General features: G+C 44.0%; 1 pseudogene; it reads right to left on the bottom strand.

The window, feature by feature from the left end:
• The window catches only part of LOC138398805 (uncharacterized), a 58,507-nt pseudogene extending 51,923 nt beyond the window's left edge, over positions 1 to 6,584 (bottom strand).
• Between the last annotated feature and the right edge of the window lie 4,039 nt (positions 6,585 to 10,623).

Raw genomic sequence — 10,623 nt, forward strand, 5'->3', positions numbered from 1 at the left:
ATTTCAGTTTCTTCTTCTGTAAGATAGACATAGATATTATCACCCCATCTCTCTTAGGCTACTGTGAGACTTAACTAAGATAATATATGTGAAAACATTTTTATCTACTATAAAGTACTGACAAATTTTAGTTAGAATAGGTGAGTTTTTTTAAGGTATGTAATGGACCACACAATTTAGGAAAAAGATATGATCTCTCACTATTCCACCAAAATTGCTCTAGCAAAGACTCCCAGAAAGCACTGACCTCTAAAGTGCCTAAACCCAAAGGTCTATTCTTACTTCTCGTCTTACAGAATCCATCAGCAGCACTTCACACAGACCTCTTGCCTTCCTCCCAGAAACACTGTCTTCACTGGGCCCCCATCCCCATAGCATCCCCTTCTCATTATTCATGACTCATCCCTCCTCATCCTCCCCACTTCCAAATCTGGGGGGCCTTAAAGCTCAGTACCTAAACCTCTTGTCTTTCTATACTTACTCCCTTGCTGATCTCAGCCAGTCTCATGGTTTTAAATAGCATTTAATTTCTTACAAATCACAAATTTGTATTTCTAGATTTCTTCCCTGAAAATCAGACTTGTTTCCAACTGTCCAGATGTTTAAAAAGCACCTTAATCTTAATGTGTCCCAACTGAACCCCTGGTCTCCCCTATCCCAAGTCCAATTCTCATCTCAGTTAATGGCTATTCGTTCCTTCCAGGAGCTTGGGATACATGTCTCAGAATCCTACTTGACTCTTCTCATTCTCTCATACTTCCCATCCAATCCACCAGAAAACCGTCCAACTTTAAAGCCCAAATACATTCAGAATTCAGCTCCTCACTACCTCCATGCTACCTTTACCATCGTCTGAGCCACCATCACTTCTTATTAGGATAACTAAAATAGCTTCTAAATTGTCCCCATTTCTGCCCTGGCCCACCTTTGGCCTTGTCCCAACTCACCAGCCAGGATCATCTTGTAGCAAGAGGGCATTCACTCTTCAAAACCTTCAATGACATACCATCTCCCTGAACATGAAATCCTAAGTCCTTACAATGGCCTTCAAGGATCCTTAGGATCTGCCCTTATCTCCTACCACTGTCTCCTTTGCTCACTCCATGCAGCCACTGCACCCTCCTTCCTTTCCTTTGATATGTCAGGCACTGTCAGTCCCCCTGCCTGAATGTTCTTCTCCCCAGTATCAGGGAGCTCATTCCTTCACTTCCTTCACATGAATCCTCAAATGTCACCTTGTCCATGAGGTCATCCCTGGCTATCCACTGAAAACTGCAACCCCCTCCCCTCTTACTCCCTATTCCCCATTCCTGCTTTATTTTACTCAATAGTAGTTGTCACATTTTATCATATATTTTATGTCACTAGTAAAATTCTCCAAGAGTGCAGGGATTTTTATTTATTTTGGTCACATCTGTGTCCTCAATGCTTAGAACAATGCCCAGCACATAGAAAGCACTAAATAGAAAGAATGAATGAACCAAGTAGGCTTCCTAGATTCCTGAAAAATATACTTCTAAATACCTGTATCTTTAACAACAATAGGCAGAAATACCACCAAAGTTCCTAGAGATGGCTGGCATTTAAAAACCAGCAAATCTGAGGCCATAAAGGAGAAATCAAAGTAAGTTTTGGAACACAAGCAAGCACTTAAAGAAACTCAAAGCAAATATATAAGTAGAAATGGTACACAGAATATAACAAAATATTCAGGTAATCAACTCCAAAGTTAAACAAGTGCTTTTTATTTACTTATAAGATGGTTAGCATGTATTATATTCTTCATTTTTAGTAGGCAAAGTTGAATATTTAGATTTTCTACCTATGTGAATTTATTGTGAGTGTCATGGTAGACTGTTCTAGTTTCAGTAATTCAAAGTAACCCGTGTCGAGCAGTTCTAAATAAGAAAAGCCATAAAAGTTGGTATGTATAGAGAAGTTATTAAGTATATTTGGCTATAGTTTCAAAATTAACAACATAAAGATATTTTTAATGAATTTATCATTTTTAACTGTTATAATTATATTAGTAGTTGCTATATTAATGATATATAATCTGCTTATTAAAACAAATGTTTTCAACTAACAGAAAGGTTTGGATCCATCCTTTTAAAAAGATCTTTTCCTATTCTAATATTGATTAATTCCATATTTTTCTTCTAAACATTATTATTTCTAGACATCTAATCACGAATAAGAAGAAGCAATACCTTAACATTCCTATCAGAAACTTCCTAAATGTAAAATGAATATAATCTTCCTCAAACTAAATAATCACTTGGAGAAGGCAATGCCTCTTACTATATTACAGATCTAGAAAATGAAATCCAGAACTTGAAGCTTCATTTCAAAATGAAATGCTTCAAAAAGGGGAAGTGGGTGTGGGATGAAAAATTACCTGTGGGGTACAATGTACACTATTCAGGTGACATGGATATTAAAAGCCTAGACTTCTCCACTATGCAATTCAACCATGTAACAAAAAACCACTTGTAACCCCTAAATCTATTTAAATTTTTTTAAAAACAAAAAAAGAACAAAATGAAATGCTATTCTTCTAAGTGCTATTTATATTAACTGTAAGTTTTTTATTTAAATAAAGACCATTCTATAAAATCAATATCAGAAAATGTGCTACAGTTCTTGATTTCCTCATCAAGAAACCACTTAGTCATCACTATATTTTAGTTGTAAAGTGAATAAACAAAATGCTTAAAAACATATCTAAGTCCATTCATCATTGATAGCATTGAAAATAGAGAATCTGATTAAGTCAATTATAGAAAGTCACTATTATCTCAACCTACAGTTATCTCTGTAAGAAAATGGAAGGGCCACATATTCCAAGGTGAAGCCATGACCTTCAGCAATATGCTTATGCATAGTAAGACTTAATAATTGCTTATTGAATGCATTTGGCTGGATAAAAAAAAATTGAATAGAATATATTTTTAGAGCAAAACATATTTAAAGAGGTACAAACTTCTGTATAAATTGACTTAGAATATTTCAATGAATATTTTTGGTTATTATGGCTTGAAACTTATAAGGCAGTCAACAAAGAAAGTCTGAAGTATTAAAACATCACTAAGTCATTGTGAAAGCTAATAATAATACCTTTTGTTATATATTTACAAATGTTTATACCTCTGTTTTTTTCTTACATATAAGCTTTTTAAAAAATATTCTCTACAACAATCCTATAAGTGTCAGGGTCCCCACATTACAAATGAGGAAACTGGGACCCAAGGAAATAAAGTAACCTGGCCAGGGCACAGTGGTTAGTAATTGCCTGGGCTGGGATTCAAACTCAGGTCTGTTTCACTTCAAAGTCTGTTTCTAAATCTCTGGGTGGCCATTAGAACAAGTTCAAACATATTCACTTTAGACATTTGTAGGTAAAACACTTACTAGGAAATAATATTGCACTCTTCACCTCTCAATGCTCTTTTATTGAGAATATTTTTAAAAATCTGAAATTTCCATACAGTACACTTTGCTAAAAGTATACTTTACAGAAAATTTAAAGCATATTTCCTGAACTAATATTACCTGAGCTAAGCAATATTAAGTTTTCCATGTTGGTAATGCTATCGTTCAGTGTTCGACAATTTAAAAATGAACGTCACAAGAGAGGATTATTTTATTTATAGGAGCAACGAACAAATCATAGAATCTCAAAGCCAAAAGATTTTTCAAAGTTTGTTTAACTTAATCTTCATTTTATAGGTAAAAAACTGAAGCCCAGGAAAGTTAAATAGCTTGTTTACGTTTACACAACTAGAAAAAAGATAATAGTAATACTACTTTTTTTACTTATAACAGGATAAAAATATTTCCAATTCCCAATTAACTTTTTTGACCAGACCACAGAAAGCTCTTACTTTCCATGGCAAACAACTGCTAAACAACAACAGTAAATACCGTAACAAAATTAACTTTCTATATTACCAACAGTAGTTAAGTGAATTTTTAACTGCTTTTTCACAGAGATGAACACAAATGAATTGTAAGACTTAAAAGGAGTATAAGACTCTTATGACCACTATAAAAACTTTATGTATACCATAAAGACTAAACAAATTTATAGGCTCTGTTATTACATAGTCAAGGTTTTCATTTGGATAGAATTTATTGTATTTTATATCAAAAAGTTCCCAGTCATTAGAAATTTATTTCTTTTGGGCCACTTTTGGATTTTCCCTAGCAAAATGAAGAAGAAGAATGTAAACCATGTAAGTCCTGCTAACATAGAAACACCTGCGATACTTAAGAAGAAAATCAATCATAAATAAAATAGGACATTTGCCTACTGGACTTATCATTGTTCCAAAATTTCCTTAGTGGCCACATAATCTACATTCATTATGTGTGCTGATGTTGAAGAACCATTGTGAAATTAATAGAATTCCATCAGAAGTACTCAAATCATCATTCCAAATGAGAAAGGATCTACAAAAAACAGTTCAAATCAAGGAAATCCGAAGTCATAAATTACTTTGATCAGGTAATTGCTCAAAATAACTAGACAAATCTCTAATGGCATAAGCACCAGCCCCAAAATGAAGTCCTTAAAGAGTATAGTATCTAAAAAGAAACGTACCTTCTTTAAGGTGGAGAATTCCCAGAGATCAAATTATAGTAATCCACATAGGGGAGGCATCATCAAAAATCCCAACAATTTAACTTTTAAGTAACTCCAAATGAAGAAGTTTGATGGCTTTCCACCCAGGAATGATTTGATGTTATACTGGGACTTCCATATTGTTGGCCGATAAAAGATCTAGTAAGAACAATGCAGAAAGAGGAAGGTCAGTGCTAGGGAATACTCCAGCAACTACATGGTACTTTTTAGATGCTGACAATAATAATTACACTTATACAATTGAAACTAATTAAAGTTAGCTTCCAAGTCACTCTACACACTCACTTTCTGAAAGAAAGTAACTGTCACATTAATACAGTTCAGTCTTTGACATGAAAATTCAAAACTCCATAGTCCTAGCACCTGAATCATTTCTAGATGCAAGTTTTAAATAATAGATACCACTATACAAAAGCAAAAGTTTAAAAAGTTAAAAGACTGTGTTTGAGTGTTTCCTGGAGTTATGAGCAGTGCATTCACTTTGCTGTTTCATTTGTCCTGTGAATAGTGAATAGGTAGAAGGGGGTGAGGAAAGCCTCTAGCACTTGGGAATACAAGAAAAAGTGGAGAGGTGATAAATTACCTTGGTATTTGGAATGATTCCACACAACTTAGCAGAAGATAATGACCTGACTTTGCATGTAGAATTCAAGAATCCTATTCCACACACTCCTAATATTTAAAAACATCATAACAGGTAGACCGTACATTTGCTCACTTGCAACATGCCCCCAACATCGGTCTCCAAAACGTCGTTTCTATTAACCAAGTGACAGGACGGGATGAACAACTTTGTAGTAAAGTGGAAAAGCGCGGGGAAGAATTTTAGATAAAGTGGAGAGGTGTACTAGTTGTTGAGTGTTCCCTTCATGTGAGCATGAACCAATCTAGAAACATTCCAAAGTTAAGCTTCTTAGGAAACAAAGTTGGGGAGTCTCCTTTAGCCTATAAACACGGAGAGAACTGCGCTGCCTCTCCACCCCGCACAAGCAGTAGCAGCCATCCCTCTTTGGGGCGGGCGTGGCAGACAGAAACAAAAGGTTAAAACACAAAAGGCGGGGCGGACGGCTAGGTCAGCGGAGCTTCTGGGGCTCACGTTCCCCTTTCTATTCAGACACACTGAAATAGGAGGGGGCGATGCAAAGTGAGGGAGGCGAGGACGGACCCCAAGGACAGTATAGGTTATTCCCGGTTGGTTCGGAAACTGAAAGGGGCGGACGGGATGGCTCTGACTAGTGGTCCAGGCCCCATTCCCTCCATCCTTGCATCTCTGACAGTCTGGAACCTGTGGCTTCCTGCACCCCACCTCAGCCCCAAAGAAAACTTTCTGAACACTTCTTATCTGTTAGCTGTAACCCCCCTGACCACAAACACCAGGGTCCAGTCCCCTACAACCCAAACCTCTTCTGCATTCTATTGTTGCAGCTTTTTGTATTGTGTGTTGGATCTACAAAGCGCTCTGTAGACGGTTAAGTTATAAAACAGCGACGAAACGACCCCCACCTCTACATCTCTTTCTTTTACATGACCAAAGTCAGGGCTGGGATGGGGGTGAGACTAGATCTGTCCCATCAGTTTCAGCATATTTTCATCTCATCTGCGCCCTGCTGGGAGAAAGTGAGGCAACCTCCCCCCCAACTTTGATACCCTCCTCCCCATCCCCCCAGCCCCTAATATAAAGAGGCACATGAGAGAAATGCCTGCTTGGCTTCTGTCTATTAAAAATAAAAGAATAAAACAATGTGCGCAAGTTCTTTAAAGAACAAAAGAGAAGGGAACCAGGGAAAGGAGAGGCAATTTACCAGCCAAACTTTGCCATTGGGCTTCTCCTCTGCCCTCCGAAGGGCGGGGAGCAGGGAGAGTTACGGGGCAGAGAGGGAAACAGGGCAACAATCCCCACTCACCTTCTTCCCCACTTCGTCGCACTTTTAAGAGACATTTCCCTTGTTGCAGTCCGCGAGGCGCTGGGACACTTTTTCGTGGCCTGACAGCAGAGAAAGTCGCGGCAGCAAAGTTGCGAGAGGGAGATACCCGAGCGTCCGGGGGAGAAGGGAGGGAAGAGAGTTCATCAGAGTTCCCCCTTTTGTTCCAAGTCCCGGAGCAGACAAAGAGGCGGCGAGCGGCGGCAGGTTTCTCCCTCTCACCCCTTCTTCCTCTCTCCCTCCCCTCCCTCCCCGCCCCCTCCCTCTCCCCGCATCTCCCGCCCGGCTCGGGAACCTCCGTGGCGAGCCCGGGCTGCGCAGTCCCCAGTTCATCTCCACTCTGCCCCGACCCCCTCCTCCCTCCCACTACCTCGCTCGGAACTTTCCCCGGGAGATGCCTGTCCTGGCGTCCTCCCCACCCACCCACCCACCCTTTTACCGCCCCCCTCCCCTAAGCGCTACAGTCCGCCGGGGGGAAATCTCCAAAATCATTGTTTCCGGGAGATGCACCTCTTTGTTTGTACTTTCCCTGCCAATCAGTGTGAACACTCCACTTTGGCATCGAGTTTCTGTCAGTTTTTCATCATCCCAAGAGACAAAATGCGAAGGGTAAGGGGTCAACCCGAGATAAAGGCGCTTACACAATCAGAGGTTAGGGCGCACTCTAGGCTCTCCATCCTTGTTCCTCCACTCGGATTCACCCTCCTGCACCCGACACACCCGAACAACTCAAAGGGGCTCCAAGTGTCAGAAAACTCCCCTCCCCCGCCGTCCCCCACCCACCTCCACCTACGCAGTCCCTTAGAAGAGCCCTCTAATCAGCAGGACAAAGGCCAGCTCGGGGCTCCGCCAGGGCCTCCACCCACCCCTCGGGGCTACCTGTTGCAGCAGGCGCTGCGCAACTCCGTCCCGGGGCTCCGAGGGCGGACTCCCAGCTCCAGCGTCGCGCCCACCTTCTCAGACCCCGAACTCCCCCTAATCTCAAACTACCAAGGCAAGGCTCTTAGGATGCCCGCGCTTCCTCTGACCCTGGAGCCAAGCGCTCCTCGCTGGTTCCCTTCTCTACACCACAGCCTTGTGTCGTCCCAGAGATCTGGCTCGGGGTCCCCAGCCGCCTCCTCATCCTCTACCCCCTGGCGCGGCACGTCCCAGCCGAGCATCCCCTCTTTGTCCCCTCCCCCACTGCCTTGCCCTGGGCAAATCAGGTGCCTGGGACCTGGAACAGCTCCTGACCCTTCCTCGGGTCCTTTACCAGTCGTCCCCTACTTCTAGAACGGGGGACCCCATCCTCATCATCCTCCACCCCTCGACCCTGGTCCCAGCTTCGGGCCACAGCGTTGGCTCGCTGAGTGACTCAGAACAGCGCTAATTTTCCCTCTAGAACTCACTAGAATTGAAGAAAAGGAAAGCAGGGAGGTAGGGGAAATGGGAGAGAGTGGGGGCCCGCGTGGGGAAGCAGTTCCTAGGCAAAGGGAAAAAACAGTCCAAAGTGAACACCCACCCTCCAGTTGGTATCCTGCCCGACGCGCACCTTTGCCTCCACCCTCTTTCCTTTTCGCATCCCAGATTTGGGATCTTGGCGGGTTGGTGAAGTTTGGGGGTAGAGGGATGGGGTGGAAGGAAGCTTGGGAACTTGGAAGCTGCATCCTAGGTTGAGCTGGGGGTGGAAGGCGGGGGGCGGGGGGGCAAAGGGCCCCTGCTGGGTCCGGAATGTCGTGGCTGCAGGTCCCTGAACTCGCCCTACGACTCCTAGCCAAGGTCTCTCCCCCGGAGCAGAACAAAGACGCCGCGAGCGGCGCTTCTGCCCTCGCCTCCTCGCGTCCGCACCCCGCCCTGCGCCGCGCTCACACGAGCCCACGACGCTCTCGGAAACTTTACAAGCAACTTCCCCCGGAGTTAGCGCGCGCGGCGCGGGGGCCAGAAGAAGGAACGCGGACAATCGCATCCCAACACCAGAGATGCCCTCTTCCCCGTCCCCTCCCGGATCAGGAGCACCACCTCCCGCGCCGCGGGTCCCAGCCCGCGAGCGGGGCGACCCACAGTGCAAGGGCGAGAGGACCTAGCGCTTTTCCCGGCTCCCTTAAGAGAACCAGTTTCTTTAGTTTGGACGCCTGCAGGGCTGGGCTGTGGGGTCGGAGGGAAGAGGTGGCCAAGAGATAAAAAGAAAAAAAAAAAAGTGGCCGCCGGGAAGGCGGAGGGCGGCGGCTGCGGCCACTGCGTGAGGCCGAGGGCGCAGGAGGAGCACGAGTGTGAGCCGCGCCCGTCGGGCCGAGTTCCTGCGCGTCCCTCGGATCACAGCGAGGAGCCGCAGGGCCACGGAGTCAGGACGAGGCAGCCGCCCGGGCGGGCCTCCTGGAGCATCCACCTCCTCACCTGCGGGGAGCCGGGACACCTGCGCGGTCTCCTCGCGGGGCCCCGGGTCTCTTGGGCAGCCACTCGCCTACTGGAAGCTCGGAAGCCTCATCTTGGGCTGGGAATCTTGAACGCACCACAGCCAACCACAAAGAGAACACAGCCCCCACCCACTCCTGTCTGGCACACTTTCCTCTTTGTTTAATTATGTTGACTTCCAGAATTCTCTTTTTAGAAGTCTACCCTCCCCCAGACAAAAACCTTCCCTTCTGCTATCCTCAGGGATCTGCGTGGAAAATAATGAAAAGTCAGTACTTCGAGACAATTCTATTCTGCTGCCTCTCGAAAACACTTGGGGTTTATAGGGCAAATCAACTAAGAGTTTCTGACTTCTAAATAACACCCAATACTCCACTTAGTGTTACCGGGCGATAATCGAATCTATTAAAACATTACCGATCCTTTGAAAATGTTTACTGTTTGTTTCTCTCTTTTTTCAAGGAATGAAGAGTAAGGATCACTTGCTAGTTCAAAAAGTCAATATGGCCTTAAGAAGACTTTCTCCCCGCTGCCTGTCTTCATGAAATACTCCTGCCAGCGCTGTTTGAAGTATCTGCCTTTCCCAACCTGCTTGTGAAGGAAGTGATTTCTTCCCGGAATGGTGGGCCTTAGCTGGCCAGAGCTCCCCGTCTCTATAATAAAGCCCACGCCTGGACCAATGCATGACCTTATTCTCTGCTGCCTTTTAAAAATATGCCATCTTTTCTCAGATGCCACCACAGTTTTAAGATATATATATATTAAAGTTAATTGACATCATCTAGGCTCAAAGATGGATATAGCAGAGCAGATGAGCTTATAAACCCAGGTATCCCCTCTGTACAACAGTGTTGGGGCTCCACCCATATGTAAGGCCCATAGCGTCTTACTGCTAGTCTCTCTCCTCTCTGCTTCTCTTCCAGGGCTTCCTCTGGCTGCCAGACCCCACTTTGCCAGTGCAGAGGGGCAGGCCAGAAATGCTGGGCAGTCAATGCCCCTCAGAGCAGCTCTCAACCAATTAAGGACAGGAGTTTCCTATAAAAAAAAAGTTCAGCTTCCCCATCCTGAGGAGGTTGGATTAAGTTGTATTCTAGTCTCCCAGAGGTCCCCAAGTTTGAGTTTCAGTGACCCACAGCAGTAACCTGCTCTTTAGGGAACACTGTTGCCTCCCTCCCTCCCTTCCTTCCCCCCTCCCTCTCTCTCTTCCCTGCGAGTGTTTTCTGGGATCACATCCCAAATAGACTATAGTATTTGCCTTCAAATCTACTCTCAGGATCAGCTTCTGGGGTAACAGAACCTAAGAAATCTCTTATATATAGCCTTTCTCCATTCTATTTGGAGAATGAAGTTACAAGATCAGATCTTCCCTGGAAAAGAGGTTATTTCAGTAATGAGAAATGTTTTGAGTTATCTAGTTCATTTTCTGTGTAATAGTTTAAAATTAGATATCGTACTGAATGAAAAACACAGAAGTAGCAATAAGTAGAATCGTATGTCATGCGTGAAAGTTTTGTAGATAGAGTCACAATATAAACATAAAGGAGTTCTGTAAGTCTAATGCCAGCGACCAGCGATTCAACAAGAAATACTGTTAGAATAGCCTGTTTTGAAAAATTAGTTATAAGTAATGTAGAGGACTTTTGATTGAACCTCCGATGGGAGTGA

This window comes from Eulemur rufifrons, chromosome 18 (assembly GCF_041146395.1).
Source record: "Eulemur rufifrons isolate Redbay chromosome 18, OSU_ERuf_1, whole genome shotgun sequence".
NCBI lineage: Eukaryota > Metazoa > Chordata > Mammalia > Primates > Lemuridae > Eulemur > Eulemur rufifrons.